At 37.7% G+C, this 22,341-nt stretch overlaps 1 protein-coding gene across 1 annotated transcript in view; it reads right to left on the reverse strand.

Moving 5' to 3' along the window:
* Positions 1 to 20,881, reverse strand: part of LOC139729598 (probable vesicular acetylcholine transporter-B) — a 66,621-nt gene extending 45,740 nt beyond the window's left edge. Inside the window, exon 1 of the mRNA XM_071640525.1 lies at positions 20,503 to 20,881. The gene's annotated coding sequence lies outside the window, so the exon portion shown is untranslated. The remainder of the gene's footprint in view (positions 1 to 20,502) is intronic.
* Positions 20,882 to 22,341: the final 1,460 nt, after the last annotated feature.

Raw genomic sequence — 22,341 nt, forward strand, 5'->3', positions numbered from 1 at the left:
GAACAAAGCTCTTCATGTATATATATATATATATATATATATATATATATATATATATATATTATAAAGCTTACATTCCACAAAATGCACATATAACTATACATCTCTTTTTCTTTAAATTAATGATTCTAAAGCTGCGATGTTTTAGCAACTGATCCACGTTTCTGCAGGGCAACTTGATGAGTTTTCTTTCTTTTTTTTGGTATATTTGTGTAAAATCTTATAAGGATATTCGTATAGATGCGTTTCAAACTAAACTAGGGTTGAGAGAAATGCAGAATTCGTTAAAACACACACATATACACACATTTTACAGGAAAAAACAGTGTAAACAATAATTGGAGATAAGAGAGGATTCCTTCTAATGAAACGATTGTAGTTAGTCAATAAAAAAGTATAGCTCTCGCTCTACTAACAATATGGGATGTTTGTCCTCCTGGTGTACAGTTTTTTAATAAAAATCAATGAGTGTGAGATCTACTATCTTCACTTCTTGTCGAATCGGTGTCATGAACATCGTGAGCTCAAGAAAACGTCATGTTACATTGGACAGCGTTGCGTTACACCACGCTTCTTTTGCAAGCTGTATACTTCAATCTCGGATATCCAACGATATTAGATTATCCATATCCGATAACATGTCCTCCGAGTACCCGACTAACAAACAATCATCCTGCCTGGATAATACGTGTATCTCAGGTTTCGGTTCATAATTGGTTAATTGGAGTGTCTATCGTTCAATTACAGACTCCTATCGCCACTCCTAGGCCTTAACTGCCGGCGTTTTCTTGTTCTTGGACGAAATTTTCTTTATATTTAAAGGTTCGTCATTTAGTGTGCCTGTCCATGGTAAAGGCGAAATAGACTCCTGTTAATAAACCAGGCCCCCCCCCCCCCCCATCAGTTGTCTCTTGATCGGAGGCAAGCACGATCTAAGGAAGATATCGAACTACCCAAGAACGCCATTTCACCAAAATAAATCGGAGCAGTATTGTCTCTGATTGCACAGTTTTCGATTCCTTCGCGGCGCGTGAATCTTTCTCAAAGTGGCACGATCATGAAATCAACGGAGTGAAATGTAGTTCATTTATTTCCTGAAATTGTCACAACAGGCAGTCACTAAGTCGATAAAGTACAACAAGTCATCAAGGCGGAATAACACGTACTGATACGGAATAGAGCGATGCTCATGAATATCTTGGAATACACATGTCCTATATCCAAGCAATGGAGTTCTGCCGAATAATTTAGAAATGTCAACTTCTAAATGACATGTTCCTGTAAAGGATGATATGCCGAGCCAAGAGAAAAAAAAAACATTATTTTTCTCTTGTGCTTTACTTAGTTTACAGATGGTGAACGTTTTTCTTTTTTCTCGCACTCTAGATTTGCTCAAACAAAGCTCCTATTCTATATAAATCATTATACTTAACCACGTGTTTGTTTCATTACTATATTAAGAAATACAGGCACTGTTACTCATGAGAAATTGAAGTTAAAATCATTTCATTTCTGATGTATTATAAAGACTTTTATTATTCTACGCGTTTCAAATAGTCTGTAAAAGCAAAAGAAAAGAGAGAAGAAAAAGAAAACAGAGGCTTTAACAATGGCTGCAATTCTTTTTCCTGTAGTCTGGCTTTAAAATATCATCACTCTATGCTATCAGGTGATATCACAGTAGCAAATGAGTCGTTACATTAGGTTAATGTGGCAAGGGAAGTCTTTTGAGTGTGTGTGTGTGTGTGTGTGTGTGTGTGTGTATGTGTGTGTGTGTGTGTGCTATCAAAATCATCCTTCATTATAACAAGAATAAGAAATAAGTAAAGCATGTACAGCGTTCTTTCCACTTTCAACTCATTCCTTTATAAAGTTACCGTAAGACTAGTGCAGTGATATACAGTGTATACTCAAACATATTTTTACAAAACCCAGTTGTGGAAGGTGCAATAACAACAACAGAGATTCGTGACATTCATACAACTGCTTTTTTTTTTGCATCTTTCTATTCTTTATTGAAGAGATTGGAAGGTATTGTTTTTATTTAATTCCAGTGCGATTTTCAATTTCGTGGTTTGCTTGCTGATGGTAGAGCATGATGATAGGCAGTGAGCGAAGGCGACAGCTAGACCCTGTATGCTCTTTGGCTGTAACAGGATACACGCAATGTCACGCGTTGCGGATCGCCGGAAGTTCGGCTCGTGTCCTATTTCTGACAGCGTCAATACCCTGCAACAAGTTCCTGGAGACATGTAAATAGTATGTCCTTCTCACAAAATGGAACTCGGTCTGTCTCATGCGCCAAATTTTTCCTTTCAGAAGAGGCTCTCCTTCTCGAGAGAATGAACTAGCTGAAGTTCAATGAAGTTTGAGGAGTTGGTTTTGATCCTGTAATACTTATTTATTGTCTATGAGTATGAGGATACACTTTGAAGAAGCTGGGAGCGAGACTAACACGACATATTTGTTTCAGTCACCATTGTTGCCTTAAGTGGCCGGAACTAGATCAAGAACTGTGTGATTCACATTTCTAGCGGGTAGGAGATACGGTCTTCCTGCCATTGGAATACTGATACAGTATCTGATGCATGTTGTTGGGACATGTTAATGGGAAAATGGGGAAAAATATGTCTAACGTGTACAAATAATCATAACGGGAAAATGAATGTTTTCATTTCATTTCATTTATAAATTTTCATTTTCAACAACGAATATAAGAGTACAAAACATATTAATATACATATTCTAGATATAGAACGATTAAGTAGAATTACACAATAAGTTGCACAGCCGATTAAAGATGCATGATATTTATTAAAACAATAATAAAAATAGAGGGAAAACTAAAAAGCAGGGTTTGAAATATGTATTCCCCTTAAAGCCATTAACAAGGTTTTAAAAAAGTCACCTACGGAGAAATGTGAGAATTTTCCTCTGGAAATTCCATGAAGAAAGGGAGGTCACGACAACTGGTTATTTAAGGTGTGATTTGGGATTTATTCATGTTAATATAAGGCCCAGGAAATATCTTTAGTGGTGTGTTAAAATGTAATGATTTGTTTTTTCTTCTTAGCAGGACCTATTGACAAACTACTTGATTCAGCTTTACAGGTTTTATCCTTTCACATTTTCTACTTGGAATGCAGTTTGTATGTACTGCTTTTTATTATAGCCGGCAAAATTCCTGGTCATCCCGAACAATCCTTGTATGAAAGAAATGTATTTCAGTGAAATATTTGATTATGGAATTAACAGCTTTGGGTTGAAGATTATTTTCATGCGTCTGGTTGTTGATGTTGTTGTTGTTTTTCATGTAATCGCACGTTTCTTTTCATGCGTTTGCTTCTTTTTTCCAAACTATGCACATACATGCAGTGTCCGTATCCTATCTTTTAGCGATACATGCGGATTGTCTTGTTAGGTACTTACATCTTATTTTCAAATAAACTATTTGAGTGATGGCCAACTAAATAGAAGAGTCATCTCTTATCTCTTCTTAATTGTCTCCAGCATCTGTACTTCCTTAACATTCTTATGTCTATTAATCACACACATACAGACGCACACACAGACATACACAGACATGCAAGCACCTTATAGAGTAAAGTGGAGGAATTCAAACATGGTATATAGGTGATAATACCAGCTTGCCAGCACAGCCTCTAGACAGCTAGTTGTCATATGTCACAGGTAATGGTGTCAGCTTGTTCCACATTCTAAATGTCCCTTGCCTTATTTCTCTCTTGACTCTCATTCCTTCTCCCCACAGATCTGTTTATTTATGTCCTTTTGACTCTATTTCTCTCTCCCTCCTTCATAAGTTCTCTCTCCCTCCCCCATCTGCGCTCTTCCTTTCTTTCTCACAACCCCCTCTTCCCCACGCTCTTCCCCCTCCCACTTTTCATCACAATTTCTCCCTCCCTCTCTCTTTTTCTCTATATATCGCTTCAATATTTGTCTCTTTCTCCATCACCCGCCTCTCATCTCAGTCTTCGCTGCTCCATGAAGCGAGACAAAAATTATGTTCGCCCAGTTCCCCGGTAACTAGGTGACGGCAGAATATATCATGGTACATCCAACGCAAAAAAAAAAAAGAAAAAAATATGCTTCACGGGAATGGACAATTAAGAATGCGAAAGGTTCGAGATAGATGAATAGAAATAGAGAGAAATTAAGAGAGAGAGAGAGAGAGAGAAGAGAGAACGGAAGAGAGGAGAAGAGGAGAAGAAGAAGAAGTAGAAGAGTGTGTATTGTTATAGACGAGCATATTCAATTTGCGATGACAAGTCTTTGTAGGTACCATGTCATGATATGAGCAGGGGGACGATCGTTATCTATCAGATTATTCTGCTCGAACAATAATTTTGATGAATAATTGATTAGTTCATCTCGCAAGAAATTATTACCCATTGGATATTCATCATTTTGTACGTTAAAAATGAGCAGAATAATAGTGTCTGTCAAAACAATTAGAAATGTCTGATTCAAGTTCTGTTAACCCTTTATCATCATCGAGGAGCCACTTCTGACATTTGAATTTGAGAAGAAAAGCACGATTCTCTCTCTCTCTCTCTCTCTCTCTCTCTCAATTCATTCCGATTATGAATTGAATAGATTAACTCTGTGAAAAAATAAACTCACTTCATAAAATTGAGCAAATATTTGTGACTGACGTTGCCTTTGTCACTGTATTGCATCCAATAGCTCTTGTTGATGAAATTGATTACTAGAGGTATATACCAGAAGCCTCATAAAGATAATAATTTCACACCAGTGTATTAATTTTATCTGCAGATAGTTGGGAGTCTAAAGTGGGTATAGGTCGGATGTTTATTCTATAAATTTTTGTAATAAACGTAATGTCATCTAATGATTCTCTTGACAAACTTCTTCCTGCAAGATTTCGATTGTGACGTCACTGTGTGTGTGTGATTGTGTGATTGTGTGCGGTTTTTGTTTTTTTAAGGTAGTATACTGGGTGGAAGACACTACAGACCCATCCTACTAAATAAAAGTAAAACGAAAAAAAAAATAAGACTGTTTTTTATATAGATTTTGATATCTCGACATGGCATTCATTTTTCAATGACATTCACAGAAAAAAAAACTTTACAATTAGATCTTTTTTTTTCAAACTAGCGACTGCTGGACGCTAATCCTAGCAAAAAGAAAACAAAAGTCAACCTCACAATGAATTTTCGTTTGACTGCACACAAAGAGGGAGTGACGGTATTTCTGAGATCTTACACTGCAGGTAGCTTTAGAATTTACCTGAGTAATCTGCCACTTTCCAGAAATTATTGTATAAATATTGAATGTGTAAAACGGATAGTTGATCTCGGAAAGATCCACTGAGTCGTATAGGTGTGAAGGAAGGAAGGTTTAAACATTTGTTCAGAGATATATGGGAGTTCTGTGACACAGACATAAGAGATGGAAGCTGAAAACAAGCATAAAAATTAAATGTATCACTTTTTCCTTCAAACACAATGGAAATTGGAGGATAAAGACAAAAAACACCGAGTATGAAAGATGCAGGGTAGAAGTTTTCTTCTTACTTCATGTAATGAATTCCTTTTTTTTAATTAAAATAATACAAATACGTTCTTCATGCAACGTTACCATGCTAAAAGTTTGTCACCTTATCTATCAAGTATGTTTTCTTTAAATTCTTTAAATTCTAATGATATACATAATCATCATATACGATCTCTAAATAATTTCCACTTTATTGAATGTTTTCAACTGATCAATTTATCTAAATACTCGTTATGTTATACTGGTCCAGCCCTTTAGAAAGTCTCAGATTTGAATAATTTTGATATACAATTCGATAATATTTCTTTTTAAAAAAAGCATTTTTATAACTGTTGAATAGTAAGTAGTGACAAATTTGTTTGGATTTTATTATATGACAATCTCATACATAGGTGTTTTCTTTTATTTGTGTAATGGTTTTCATTGTATTGTATTAATAACTTGGTAATAATAATTTGTTTCTAGTCGCTAATAATTATTCTGTTGTGGGGTAAGTGTAACATAACAAGTCTATTTTGGCTTTCTTACACACATACCATTTCATGATTAAATACACCTAGAGAAGTATGACACTGAGCTTATGTTCTTTATCTTCCTGTTGTTAGCTTCTCTGTTTTTCCAATGTTTCCTTTTTCTTTCATTGTATCGCCTTGTTCCTTCAATGTTTTCACTGTTTTATGTCCATACTTTAGTAGAATAATATTATTCATATTATCTACATATATGATATGAAATACATGTAAATAACGATTTAATTAAATCTTTATTTTCAATTCATTATGTATACACTATACATCGTAAATGAAAGTAAAGATTGAATTGATCTTTTTTATCAAACGATTCAAATCGTTACTTGTCTGTGAGTTTGTGTGAGTGTGTGTGAGTGTGTGTGTGTGTGTTTGTATTTCCTACATTTGTTTTAATTCATTCATTCCATACAGACGTCGAGTTTGAGTGGGTGAAAAAAAAAATCTAAAACGTGATGGCGTTGCAGATCTCCCATTGTTCCTGCGACAGAAACAGCATCCCAAAGAGATGGCAGTTTCAATTATTAATTGACATCCTTTCAATGGAAAGAGGTGCGGTTGATGGAGCATAGGCTGGTCGAACAGGCACACAGCATTGTTCCGCTGTTTAAATGTTGCTTCTGATAGGACCTGTCATATTTAGTGTTGATGTAATAACCATGTTGTTCTGAACTTTCAAATTAAAGTATTGCTCCAGTGACCTTGAAATGACTTTGAGGGATTGTCAGGAAAATGCCTATTTTCAAACTTTCAGATTTTCCCAATATTAATTCAGTTTCATCTATATTCTCACTAACATTCATTGAACAATCATCATTCATTATTTCCTCAGTTAACGCACACACACACACATACACAAGAAAGAAATGAACAGTAAACTACGTCCAATTTTAGGATCCTGGTCACGCCTATGCCTGTAAGGAGAAGCGTAAATGTTACATAGCTCTCAGAAATTTTTAATTTGTCGTATTTGAAGCAAGCCACTCCAATGGAGGTACAAATGTTGGTATTGCTCAGGGAGTCTTCTGTTTTTCATAATTTAATTTCACCGGGCTATAAGTGGAAGCTGCTGAACTAGATGTAATTATTGCATTGTTATAGACTGATTGCCACCTCCCCCCCCCCCCTCCTCCAGTCTATCGCAGAAGCGCGGTGAAGCGTGAACAGGCATGATTAATGATACAGCACGGAGGACTGAAGCAATTTACTATAAACACATGCTGCTGAAATTAATCTATTTGAGCGTGAGTCCATCCGTCTTACGTTGAAGCACACAAAACGGTTCCATGGCATCAAATTATCTCCTTCATCATTTTGGCCGAGGAATCCATCACATTTCGGTCCGTGGTAACGGCTTGGATAACACAATGCTGTTAGCTTGTATTTTTAATAAGCCTTTGGTGAGTTGGCTTATCGATTTGCTAGCAAGCATGCCAAAGCATAAGAATAGCATTTAAATGTTCGTCACAATCATACTAAAGAGATTCTCATGAAAATGACTGTGATGCTATTTAGAATATAGAATGGATGGAACTTCATATTGGGTTGGAATTCGAATATAATATTGCAGCATTGTTGTAAATCTTTGAGAGGCGGACATTACATCTTATTAATGTATTGTAACACTGTTTCATTAAAAATGGTGAGGTAAACTTGAACTTAATCAAGTCGATTTGAGTATCAGTTCAGCGAGTCATCTCGTCGTTCCCTCACAATTGGATTCGACCAAAGAAAGAAAGAAAAACAACCACACAAACAAATTAACTGCATTCTCTAGTCGGACGTCGCAATTTTCTCTTCCCACCTCTTGTAAAATTCCAGTGCCGGCAACGCGCCACTCCTTAATGCCCGACTTTACCGTTGCCCTAGCAACCAGTGAGAGTTGAAGACTGTCGTGTTAGGCGCTCATCACTGTCTTCTTCGGAATAAAGTGAGGGGGAGGAGGGTGACTTTTGTGCCATTTAATGTCTATCATGTTCGAGTACTGTACGGTCGAAGAATTGATGGAAACCGATTGAGACGTAAACTCGATTCAATGACTGGGATTGGATCAGTCTGCGATAAGTTCACGACCGATTTCACGAGAATACTGTTCTCTGATGGTTTTCTCTTCCGTTAGAAATTGACCATAACAAGGAATTCTGTAACTATCTTGTGAGTTTAAGAACTTTCAGGAAGGTAAAAAGATATTAACATATTCTTTGAAGGTGTCTAAGGTGTATTCCAAAGAAAGAAAACGCTATATCAGAAATCATGTAAGGCAATATTTTGGAGCATATTGGATGACGTAGCAGTGACATGAAATTTTTGACATGTTGAATTGCATGTTTGGTACTAGGTAACCATTTTATTTTTTTTTGTGTGTGTGTCACAAACCACCAAACACTGAGACAACCAAAAAGCAATAAAGAGTTGTTTAAAACTAAGGCAAGTTAGATAATTATATTTTCTTCGCACATTGTACTAACGCTAGACTTTAGGACTATCTATATATGAGACGTCTTCTTACGGATTGAGAAATTACGATCAAAGTAATGATAGAAAGAGGGCGTTTTAAAGAAGAAACAATGAATTTCCTGTGCGTATACTTTGTAAACACATTCGTTACCAATGAGTGTTGACTGAAATGGTGACAGGCTTTATGTGATACAGCCTATATCATGCAGTACTTGACCCTCTCCGGGACCTCCCTTTCTTCATCGCCACAATTCGTGTGTATATGGTTATCCACTTAGCCTTGTCTTAAATATAAACCTAACTTATCCATAATTTAATCACTCTCCATGGTGTCGCGATCAGTCTGATGAAAATCTTCTGTAATTTCCACGGCGTTACATTTCTACCGCTATACAAGAGCGTCATTGAAGACTGGTTAACCTTTGGTGACTTATCATGAAGATGATTGCAACTACTTTGGTTTTTCTTATTGAAGTCTATTGAACTGACTGTATAAGCACCATTCTAAATGAAATGACATTGAAAATAAGTTACTAAATCCTGACATAGTCAACCACTTACAGCTTCCTGCTTTGCTACTCATATTGAAAGTATCTTATGGTCCCTACCCGAGTAAGGGATGCCATGTACAGTGCATAGTTTAACCCGTCATATCGCCTCATATGTTTGGTGGCTTTCTTAATCTCCCCTGAGAAACAGCTAGGACATTATAATCCGATAGAGCTGATGATGAAAAGATGGGGTGTGATGGAGGTAGGAGTCAACAGAAAGAGGTGCTTGCTTTAATTCCACATATTCCAGGCATCATTCAGCAGCGCTGTCAAATACCGCTGTACTCACTCACTTTACCCATACTGTTTGACTTTACCGTTGCTTGCACGTCACAGCACACGGTTTGCCGCAGATACGCAGGAAGGTAACCGCTGGTATTTTCCGAAGCCTAAGGGCAGGCAAGTCGATACATATTGGCCATATTAACCCCCACATTGCAGAAACACCTTAGAGATTCGGGTTAGATTGAGACAATAGGCTTTGCTGCCGGACGTTAGTGGTTAACCAGTCGTCAGTAAATCAGGAAGCTGCAGAGATTCACGTGAAACACAAATCTCATTCAGCAGAGGCGACAATGATTCCTCTTTGGACTTGTTTTATCTTCCGAGTCAGCAGCAGTAAAAGAGCCTCATTGCTGTGCTCTCAGTTAAGACGCAAAGCACTTCAACCTGCATGATATCCCTTCGCGATACGCCTGGGCTGTAACCCACTAGCCTTCGGATATACACTTGAGAGGCGGTATGCATATTTATCAGTTTACTCGGCTCGCGGGCGAGGAACCCAGCCAGAAAATAACGCCCCAAAACGAAGGGGAAGCGAGGAGGCTCGCCAAGGAGCAGGTGATACAATTACCAAGTCTCTCCGCCAAGCAGCCCGCGGATGTTTGGTGAACACTGGGCCTTGCTCTCATAGGGGTCTGTAGGGGCCTCGACACATGTAGAGGATTTGTTGTTTGCTTTTATCAGAGCCAAATGTACAAATGCACGAAACACTTTAGACAGAAAACTGGCGAAATGTGTGCTATATAAGTCACAATAAATATTTGAAGGGGTCGGTGCAATATAGTGCTAACCCACACAATAGTCATTTTGAGATAATCGCTGTTGAATGTTCGAAAAGTCCATACATTGTACATTAATAAAACATGAATGCATGCATTTTTTACCATCTTATTGGTTGAATTAAGATATGATATTTTTACGGAGGTTAGAGTGAAGGATAATGATTATGAAAATGCATGTAACTCGATTTTGACAAAAGTGTGGGTTAGCACTATATTGCACCGACCCCTTCATTTATTCCTCATAGGGTAACAGTGTCTTTTTTTCTGTAGAGAAGAAAATGAAGCAGCAACAGAAGATGATGACGTGGAGCAAGAAGAAGTCATTTCGTACCATGTCTTGTCGTTTTTATTAGCATTAAGAGGGGTGAGATGTCAGCGAAAAAAATATTGCCAGATAAAAAACTAAGCTATGGCCAATCTGATTGAATTGTTCATCACTCTGTCGGATGGCTTATTTCTCACATTTCTGTCGTGGGTCGACATTTAGATTTATGACTTGCCTACCTTAGCTCACCCAGCTCATATAAACGAGTACATAAAGAGACTTTTCACACCAAAGATGTAATCAAACAGAGCTTCTCCAACAGTCTGCAGCATGGGTGGTGGGGGGGGGGGGGGTACGAAAAGCTGAAAGAAAGTAGAAGCTATAAAGATGACAAAAGTTCAGAAAGAATGGAGCCGCATTAGATTTGTCAAGGATAGGAAATGCTACTTGAGTTATGATACAACATCGTGAGAGGGTTTCAAGCCCTGGTTCTCATTGAACAAAACGGGGAAACAAAACTGAAAATACATTTTACGTATGGCGACGTTTCCTGCATCTACATCTGGAGTATTTAAAAGCTTGAATAAAAGAAAGAGTTTGTTTGGCATTGGTCTTTATTTTTTTTCCTCCAGTAAACTTAAAAGTACCTGTGACCCCATTCTGTTTCACAAAAATAAGTAGGTATATTAATATGTGTTGATGTGGGGCGTGACGGCATGACACACGTGGGAAACACGCCTCGAGCTGGCTCAGGTTGATACCACGTCTCTACGGGAGGAAATTGCCTTGAGAAGAAGTTGAGAAAACTTGACACGGACCTGCAGACTTTGTGAATAAGGCATGTGAAGTCTTGATAAATACTTCACGATGTGCACGTGTATGCCTGATCTGTACAACTAGTGGGTCCGTCATTCCATTCAAATACTGGCTGATCAATGACCACTGCCAGCTTAGTACAGCAAGGCAATCAACTGCCGGCAACGACGTCCACGGTTGCAAACTGATATCACTATGTAGATCTGACACATGGAATATTTCTTGGTAAAAAGGGGAACAAAATGCGTAATTATTATGCAAAATTAATTGACGTATGAGAGGAATGTGGATAACTGTGCTACACTTCTCTAATTCCGAATTGAGTGTCATGAATTATACAAAGTGTCAAATTCATCTCAACTTAAAGAAAACTACTTTATCACCTGCCTCTTGCGTTTGTATAACAAAACTATGAAGTGGGCATTTTTTTTTTTGTTGTTGCTTTACTTTCATTTCTAAAATCCCTCAGTTGAATATTACACTTAACAAGCTCTGCCCAGCGCTCCACCCAAATTGAAATCTCGTCATTGAATAGCCGATGGCAAACGATATTAGCAGACTTTCAGCAGCCAGTGATTACACGTGTGATATATTCTCATCGCATTTTGATGTGACATTTTTACGAATCGCGCCCGAAGCAAATGGTTGTAAAGTGAGGAAGATCGCTGTGCTTATTGCACGAAAAGAAAAGAGTATTATATAAATCAAAGGAAGCCTCTGCTCACTTAAACTTCGTAAATTTTCCGCTTTCGGTATTGCAAGATTTTTCATTATTGTGTAATATTTCTTATTTTAAGCTATATACGGTAATCAAACTGGCATTATATCATGATCCAAAGAAGTCCCCCCCCCAAAAAAAAAAAATAAATAAATAAATAAATAAATAAACAAATAAAAATGAACAAATAGATAACATGATTGGACTCCGATGAGAGTCAAACATTTCTCGATTTTGCTGACTTGGTCACTCACACAACAACTTTATATGGTATCAAGAAGGTTTAAACCTGGGCTGAATTCATATCGGACTCTAGAAACACGGTATCTTTTTTTTTTTCGTGTTCTATGGGAAAAGGGCACAATTTTATATAGGCCTAGGCATGGATTTCGAATCGGGTGATAGCAGAATGCATCTTTGGTAATGAGACTTCGTAATGAAGGAGACATTCACGTTCCGAGAATTAATCCCCTCTGCTCTGGGACTTCCAATATAAACCCTTCATACGTTGACACAGCGTCGTTGTAACGGGATGATAATCAACCTGATTCAATTACTTGCAGGACTACGTGAGTACACGCCTGGTTCGAGTCGCTGAACTCCGACATTAAAAATGCACTACTTCTATCAACTGCTAACGACGGGCATGTGGACTAGGAATCAACCTTTCGGACTAGAGAGGACCTACACACAATGTGTATGGTGCCGCGCTAGGAAATATTCTTAACGACGCCATGTAGAATGTCCTGTCGTGTGATATGGTGTTCATCTCATCTCCCAAAACGTAATTCTAGAACACGTGTGTAACAAGTCATATCACACTAGGAATCGTATACTCCCGAGTACAAGAATGCGTACAGCAGAGACATTACACAGGTAATGTTCACTTTCCTGATTTGCTTAGGATCTCAATATAACAATTCAGTCTTTTGAGAAGCACAAAATTAATAGTTTCTATTCTTGAAAGTGGAAAAGACATGACTTGTATCCTGCCTGAATTCAAAATGATGGCATCATGCAAATGGGCTGGAGCAGGAGGTTTGTGGATGAATATATTAATAATGACGTAGTAACCTGGGACATCGACACTGATTCAAGACACAAATTCCAATGAAAATAATTAGTGCGAGGTTAAAAAAAGTGCTATATAGGCCTAGAATAGACAAAGAAAACATTGTGTTTGATTAAAGGTATGCTCACATGAAAAAAAAATGAATAATGAAATAAATATACGAGGAGGGAACAAACCAATGTACAAGGAGCTAGACGAGGAATAGAAATGGAGAATGTACTGAAGGAAGACTTTGCCGAAAGACGTCATTTCAATAAAACTTTCATAATGCTCGTTTGTGAACAGACGTCTTGGGTGAAATTGTCACAGATCAAAACAACTGCCCTTGAGATGCTCTTTGTAATATTAAATGTGTCAGTAGAGAGAACTAACATTTCCGTGTTCACTACCAATAACAATACGACATCATTCCATCGCCATAGTTTACCTTGCCAAAGGGATTTTAAAGACATCTTACACTCTAATGTTGCAATTAGTGAAAAATGTTTGCTCTTTTACTGTGGGTAAACATTTTTGATTGCCTGCGAGAAAGAGAGAATATCCGGGCAAACAAGCCTAACGGATTTACGCCGCATCATTAAAGGCTCGTTCTTATCAATGAGATTATGAATATCTGTCATTAAATCTTGTTCTTCCCTGCGTCAACTCAAATGGATGATGAGTGAGACACGTCATTAATGGAAGTGGATTTTTAGTATAATCAAAGCCTTGGTGTGTGTTTGTGTGTGTGTGTGTGTGTGTGTGTGTGTGTGTGTGTGTGTGTGTGTGTGCGGGAGTGTGTGTCCAGTGTTCTCTGTAATTGATATTGCCAATTGAGTCACCACGAATACTGATTAATGTCAGGGTGGTCAGCAACTCATTTTACCTGGTTAGTTTCTGCGGCAATTAGATTGCATTCGTCATCCACTATCGAGCAAGTAATCTCAGTTTTTCTGTCTTACACATGGCTCTTAACATTTGTCTTTCTTATATCAGTGGTAGATATTTAAATAGATTCATCCTCGCACTTCAGCATGAGAGAGAAATGGGAAAACAACAACCAAGGTGTAAACGCCGAAAGCCCGATTATAGCATGAGGTAGATTTGGTTGGAAAGAGCAAGTCTTGCCATTAATCCAGTGAAAATGGTCACTCTTCCATGAGAAAATCACTTGTGAAGAGGCAACGCGACTTTGTCCAGCAAAATGTCAATTTCCCTCCTCTCGCACGCGAGGAATAACACACTGACTTTCGAAAACAACTCGTTCCATGGGGTTGGCAGGGTTTGGGGTTGACAATAATGGGCAGTTAATGACACGAGAAAAGCGGAAACTACGTATAAAAAAAAAATGAGGTGTCCAGACAAGGTTTTATATTTCAGTTCCTTTACACACTTCTTGTTATCGAAAGGCGAAGATTTTATTTGTGTGTGTGAATTATGCTAACGAAAAAGGGCATTCATTCACTATCAGCTAGACGTACGGTGTATAGCAGAATATCATTATTATCCACGTTTAAAGGACTGACTCTCATTGTCCTCATGTAATACTATACTTGTGTAAGGGATGCTGAGTACACAATCTGGTAACACGAAATGTGCTCCTCCGACGGTTGCTGCGATCTCATTTTCTCCAAGGACTTAGGGTCAGGGTTTGGGAAGTGATAGGATTTAGGTTTAGTTTCATGTGAGGATTAGGATTAGTGTTAGATGTATGTTTGTGGGTAGAATTCATATCTGGCTAAGAGTGCAGATATTTCATGGGAGCAATTGTCGCAGGAACAAATATCGTGAAACTACAGAAACCACAATGTCCCGTAATTTCAAGGCACTTTCCCCCTTCGTAGAATCTTCTGAAACCTACCCAATCTGTCAAAGCTTTCATTCAGCGTAGCGAAATGACTGCAAATTGCAATATCAAACTTACTCTAACGTTATACAACACATGCAGCAAGCAATATCTTCGTGAAGCACTATCGAAACATGTTGATCGCAGTGACCAGGTGATATTTACAACGTACAGCTGTACTATGCCTCTTGCTACGTGTCAGTTCAGAGCAGAATTTGAGACAACAAAAGGGCGACACAACTGATCATCCAAATTTCCCGGAACCTAACGGTGTGCAGCTGAGCGTGTCCGTCGCTTGCTGGTAAGCAATTATAATTTAGGCAGAAACTACCTTATCCACGCTGACATCTTCTGGATATCAACGTATTCAGTCTCCTCTCAGATTTGAAGCCTTGATGTGGATAAATGTAGACCATATATAGGGAAACGTTACGTGACTCATAAAAAAAAAAAAACATTAACATGCAGTAAGTGACTTTAAAAGCCACTTACGCATCATTTCTCATTGCAGCGATACATTTGCACTGCGGTTATTTCAGATCACTGAGGAACATCTAAAATGATTCGAATCGTCTATTGATACAAACAGAGATGGGGGTTAAAGATAAAATAAAAGAAGGATCTTTAGCTAAAACGTTTAGAAACCGTGCACATAGTTTGGTTTACACCTTGTATTTCATCCCACAAATATGTATACTCATTTTACCCCTTACACATGGCAGGTCGACATATTCTAATCTAGTATCCAACATGGCTGATTTCCATCGAGCATATTTCTGCGACGAATGGTGAGACGGCCGCAGCCAAGTATGAACTCTATTAATTGTGGCCATCTATTTTGCAAAGCAGGTTGACATGATAGGGTCGGGGACATTAGTATATTGGCAAGACCCATTTTTCCATCTAAACGATCAAAGCCGACGATTTACGCACCGCCGGTCGTTGGAGATATTGAAACGATTCGCTCGATTTGACTGATATGCACTGAACGCTACCTTGCTCTTAGCGTACTACAAACTCCTAAATAAACAAAAAAAAAAAAACAAACAAACAAACAAACAAACACTGAATAGACTTACGATATAGTTTCATGACAACAAGAAAAAAAGCATATGAGACGAACATACTTCATAATTTGTTAATTTGGCTTTCATCAGTACTATTTCTCTTCAGTTTCAACATATTTGCAATTACTGATTTCATATCTTTATTAGATAGCATATTTCGATAGAGACATTCTGTGTAGGAGTTTGTTTGTTTCCTTACTTGGAGTGCTCTTTTAATAAGGTTTATTCAAATCAAAATGTGCACATGACCATGAAGGATAATTCAAACTCACATATATTGGATACACAGGCACATACAAAGCCATACACACTTTCAGTAGATCAACTGAAACGAGAGTAATGACAGTGAATAAAGTATACAGCAATGTCTTCATACGCTGTTTCTCTCGCTGTTTGTTCATGCACGAATTTCTGATGGATTCTAAAATTTAGCACAGAGCAACCAATGATGAGTTTCTGTATCCAAAACGTGCAAAGTGCACATCCACAGTCGGGTAAATATCTGCCACTCAACTTCCTTGTATGGAGTTTAATTTCCTAGTATTACAGTCGAGGTTCGACCGACCAACACCAAGGTGTATATACCATAAACAATAAGAGATCAGTATGCATCTTTCCTAGTTTAATACAAGACAACCTCATGTTGATAAATAAAGAGTAAAAACTTTATAATCTAGAATCATAAGCTTTTGGAGCTGGTCACTTTCTTTGATAAGTCTTTAGCTCTCTTACATACATTCATTTTGACAGATGGAAATTGTAAATAACCTGCCGGCTCAGTGTCACAGAATGCTAGGTCAAAATGTCGAGAGTAACCTTTTTTTTTTATAACGATAACTATATATATATATATATATATATATATATATATATATATATGTATATATGTGTGTGTGTGTGTGCGTGTGTGTGCGTGTGTGTGTGTGTGTGTGTGTGTGTGTGTGTGTGTGTGTCTCAAAGCTTGGGAGCAGTAAAAGGCTAAGTGAACTACCGCAACTTCTGCCAGCAGCCCTTCTTCCTCCATCACTCCGTCACAACTATATATATATAATTATGTGTGTGTGTATGTGTGTGTGTCTGTCTGTCTGTCTGTGTCTGTGTGTGTGTGTGCGTGTGTGTGTCTCTCTGTCTGTGTTGAATACGTCCTATTTTTACTTTTCATCAGTCCCCTTCAGAGACATTACAAACTGTTGTAGTCTTTTTATCCAGCAATAACGGCACGGATTTAACCAAATGTTTGAAATGTCATAACTCTGAACGAATTTTGCGGTTTTATTCGAACTTGAATGATGTGTAAAACTTAAAATTTCCGCATTTACTGAATCCACGGTTATAATTTGGGTTAAATTTCGGGATAATACTGAGATATTCAGAGAAGGATTGAATCGAATTTTAACCTCAACCTGATGTAGCATAGAATGAGGCCATTGGTGTAGAGTCTTGTCTGCGACAAATACACGCACACACACACACAAACTCACAACACATGTGCGTTGACATTAATATATAAATATCGTCTATATTTAAACTCTGAACAATATGACGTCACCAGTTAGGAGTACCATGGCCCTGTCCATGCATCGCTGTACACCAGCTTACATGTTCATGTTAGCGTGGAAGTGAGGTGCGATGGTGGAGGTGAGGTGGATTTCTGGTGGCAAGCTGCCTGTAGGTCACATGTGTTCTTTTTTTCTCTCTGTCAGAGACTGTGGCGGCAGGAAGCTCAGATCAAAAACAAGACGGATGTTTGGTCCATTTTGACATTACACCTATATTTGCATTTCACCCTTTCTAGTATGTACACAATCATTCTATGACAACCACGAATTTCTAACGACGTTAGTGTGGAATTTTCGTCATGCTCAACTACTTAGTAATATAAATAGATGTTTCCCTTTTGTTGGCATTAAACATAAATTATTCAAAACTACATAAATCACTACCCGAAAGTTGTAGATGACTGGATTTCTGGTAACCCCGTAGGTAACATTTGTACACTTTTTTAAAGGTAATGCATTACTTTTAAGTTTGAAAGTAACATATGATATTTGACCAATATCCTTTAACATGATTCCGATTCGGCGGGGAAGTGTTGGTGTAAAGAAAATGACTCCCCCCCCCCCCCCCCCCAAAAAAAAAAAAAAAAAAAAAAAACACACACACACACAAACAAACAAACAAAAAACAAACAAAAACACACCAAATAAATACACAATACCAACAAATGTAGAGGTATTGATAAGTGCACTGGAAGACCTTGTTATAGGTGTTTCTGTGTACGAGTGTTTGTTTTGTGTGTGCGTGTACTACTATCACCTATACGTATGCCTTTTTATCTGCAGGTGAGAGTGCTTGCATAATTGTCGTGGATAATGAAGAGTGGATTCTGGCCTTTAAGTATCAACTTGAACGGTATTAGTGAATATTTCATAAAGAAACCTGAGAATTTACCTTAGCGGTGAAAAGACTTGGGCAGCGTGATACGAAGTGGTGACTGTCAGTTGGTAAACCACGTGCTGTGCTCGAAACGCGCTAGTCATATCCCATGTGACTTTGTTTCTCCCAAAGCTGAATCAAACATGACATGATATATCTTTTCTACTCACATCTTGACATTGAACAGGAAAGATGCCAAAATACATTAGCGAATAATGCATGTAATAAGCCTCCAATCTCGTGTTCCTTCTCCGCCAGTAATTGGTTAATGCATGCTTTTAAAATAGGCAAATGATCAGACATTTGGTCTCATGCTCAAGCAAAATTCAATTTGTGAATATTGACGAGAGCGCATATTTCTAAATCCATTCAGGGTGCGTTTTCCTTTGTGCAAGAAAGTTTGAGAATAAAAGATGATTTTGTCATCGCGATTTCAATTACTATATAAAACAAAACTGTCATCATCACTTACGAAGCATTCCGAGTCAACGGTTTCTGTTAAAGGTGGCCGAAAGTTAAAGGCAAGATCCTTTTCTGATGAATTTCAGTCTTAAATAGCGTTGAATTCACTCTATTTTTTTAAATTGCGTTTATTTACCAATTTCTTTCCCCTAAAGAAGGGGTTCGCAGTTTTTCGGACATTAATCATAATATATTTACATACACAAAAACACACACAAAAATTTACCTATATATATATATATATATATATATATATATATATATATGTATACATATATTATACGTTTGTGTTGATGTGTGCTTGTGCATGTATTATATAATGTTTATGTCTGTATACGTGTGTATATATATTTTTTTGCTTTCGTGTTTTTAATGTGTCTTTGTGTGTATGTCATCAAATACCCATTTAAGATAAATTTCTGTTATCTTAAAAATGTCGCTATTTTTTCAGCTCAAAAAATATATGAGTCTATTGTATTGTGTCCTTCTAATTGTAGTATCCTCTTTCAATTATACGATGTCTGGGGCTGCTAATTAATCCACAGCTACTATGACTATACCATGCTTCTTGTGATGGAGAGAGTGGTTATTCAATTATTCTCTCGATATGTCCTTGCTGTGTATAGTGTAGTCACAGCATGCAGCAAAACTGAGAGCAAATTAAGATACTCGCTAAACATTTCAATGGGCAATTTAGTTTGGACGACGAAAGTGGTCAAATCTCAAGCGGCATGACATCAATTAGCGTAATTACAAAATGTGGATTGATACGGCGTTTGCTTGTTTACATTCATGCTGTATATTTCCTTTGTGTATTATCTTTATTTTAGTTCGAAATTTAAGATGGATGTAAGGTCGCTGTGCAGCACATCACGTCTGTCGAGTTCCGTAGGATGAAACACGATACAGTTATTCATGTACGCAGATACTCAGAGGAAGAGAGACAATTTAAATGCAAAAGACACACAGGCACTCACAAGGGGTTACTAACACTGGTATAAAATCACACGATTTCAGTGACAAATCAGGTCTACGTCGCCTTGCAAACATTATCCATCCGTGTCCATACAGGCTTCAGACGATATTATGGCAATAAACGTGACACCTTGCCACGTACTAGGCCTAGGGGTAAAGTGTTAAGCTTTGGGTTACTGGCGTGTGCTCCTTGCTAGATGCTAAGAAATGACGACTGTCGGTATGCTACTTTTCCTTGCAAACGAGACATAGTTCCATCACTGTCTAATTTTTGATAACACGGATCATAAAGTCTTGATTGGGTGTTCGTTTGTGAGGCGAAAACCAGGCCAGAATAACCTCAACGAGGCTTGAAGGAACAGTGCTCTGCTTTCCTTCTATACAGGAAAATTATGTCAGCATTTTTGAAAGACAAGTCAACAGAAAGTTGTAGGTTAAAAAAAAATAGGAGCAGGCAAGAAGAGATGCGACAAATAAAATGAACATTTCCATTTATTCACAACATTATCTTGTTTTCAACACGTGTGAGTACTAAGCTTTGTTTATGGACACACTGAGAAAGCAATGCAAATCGTTGAGGACGAGAAGTAGCAACTAACCGAAAACAAAAAAACTATTTAACTATTTAAAATCAAGTAAAAACTGGTTACAATGTTGTTATATACACATATCACTAGAAATAATTCAAACAACTATAGACAAGGCAAAAATGATACTTGTCAGTCCTACCTTTCGAAAGAAATTCCAAGATATGGTTCGATTGTCAGTTGTTTGCCGAGGTAAGAATACCAAAACTTATGATGACATAGCCCGAGAAATCCTGGATATGAAATGCAGCCACAGTGGTAGAATGTTTGATGACAGGCAAACGGAGGCAGGTAGGGAAAAGTTTTTCATGTGCAGGTTCCAGAAATATGTCGCTCCCAAACGGGTTCGGATGTGCACAATGTAGGAGCTAATCAATTAACGGACATCGAAAGAAGGAAGAAAAGACGAAACAACTCGGAAGACCTGCACTGGACACCAAACTGAGATCATGGGATCGTAATCTTTTGTGAGCTCTCTCTAGAAGGGATGGTAAAAAAGTGCTCTGCATGAAATCATCTGCGAGAAGAGCAAGAAAGAGACTTGTGCATTTGGGAGCCACCTGGTTCGCCGTGGAGCGATTATCACACATGAGGAGTGAGAGAACTGGCGTGAGGACGAGTGATGAGCATGCGCAGTCGCCGGCACCTGTCAGCAAGTGGATTTAGCCACTCCTGATTGGTCAGAAGAGTCAGGCGCAATATATCAATAACGAGGCAATGGTATGAGTAAAGGTATCGTGCTTTTTCCATTTCCTGAATATTAACCCTTGCGTAATTAAATATGCGCGAGACGTCGGGGCAAAATACGTCAGAAGATTGAAACAATGCTGGAGAGACAATATTAGAGAAAAAATTGAGAGGAAGAAAGAAATTGCGGTATATATACATGTATGTATGTATATGTATGTATATATATATATATATATGCTAGTAGATTGATAGATATAGATAGATAGAGATAGAGAGAGAGAGATAGGTAGATAGACAGGCAGATAGATAGATAGACAGATACATAGATAGACATATAGATAGAGATAGATAGATACATACATACATAGAGATAGATAGATGGAGAAACAAGAGGGAGAGGGGAGAGAGAGATGAAGCAGATGAAATCGAGAGCACTCTTGGTTTACACGTTTGTTTCTTTTGTTTTTCTTTTAATTCGCTCATAGCTTTGATCAATTTTCAAGAATTAAGTGGTATATGCTTTTGCCATCATCGCGGTCCTTCATAACTCGTCGGCAATAACTTGGTATTGTCAACTTTCATGAAATATAGGTTTGTAGATGAGACTAAAAGGAAAGAAGCCAACATTACTCACTGGTGTTGCAGTAAAAAATGGTCGCAAACAATTTCAGTCTTTAGATTGCGGGTTATGCGTTGAAAAGAATAAATAGCTCAATCATGGCACACACAAAATGAAGCCTTGTTTAAAAAAATCTTATCCGAGATATGATAGCGAGTGTACAGACCTTCAGAAAAAGAGGTTTGTAAAGAGATGGGCTGGTTTAACGTGAATTAGTTTAAACTTAATGCGCATCCGAGCAAGAGAAGAATGTGATATACTGATACCGATAATAATGATGATAACAACAAGTAGCTGTGCTGTCTAAAAATCAATTAGATTTCAGAATTCTAGACTCCTCGAATGAAACATCACTTGAAATGATCCAGATCACCATGAATTACAAGCAGAAAACGTTGCGTCTGATTAATGTAGATAATCGACTAGTCCAGTACAGTATCCGACTTTCTTGGACGAGTTTTTCAATGTTCTCGATGGACAGCTTATATGCTCCTCTGACTTGCTGATTGCAGGAGATTTCAAAATACCCATGGGCCCTTCAACTTCGAATTCGAGATTATTCTCCGAATTATCATCAGCCTATAACATGATTAAACACATTAATAAGCCAACCAATAACCGAGGACATGTATTAGATCTGCTTATAACTCATAAAGATAACACTCTACAACT

This window comes from Diadema antillarum, unplaced genomic scaffold (assembly GCF_040938485.1).
Source record: "Diadema antillarum isolate AM-2024a unplaced genomic scaffold, OU_Dant_1.0 seq00000248_RagTag, whole genome shotgun sequence".
NCBI classification, from domain to species: domain Eukaryota; kingdom Metazoa; phylum Echinodermata; class Echinoidea; order Diadematoida; family Diadematidae; genus Diadema; species Diadema antillarum.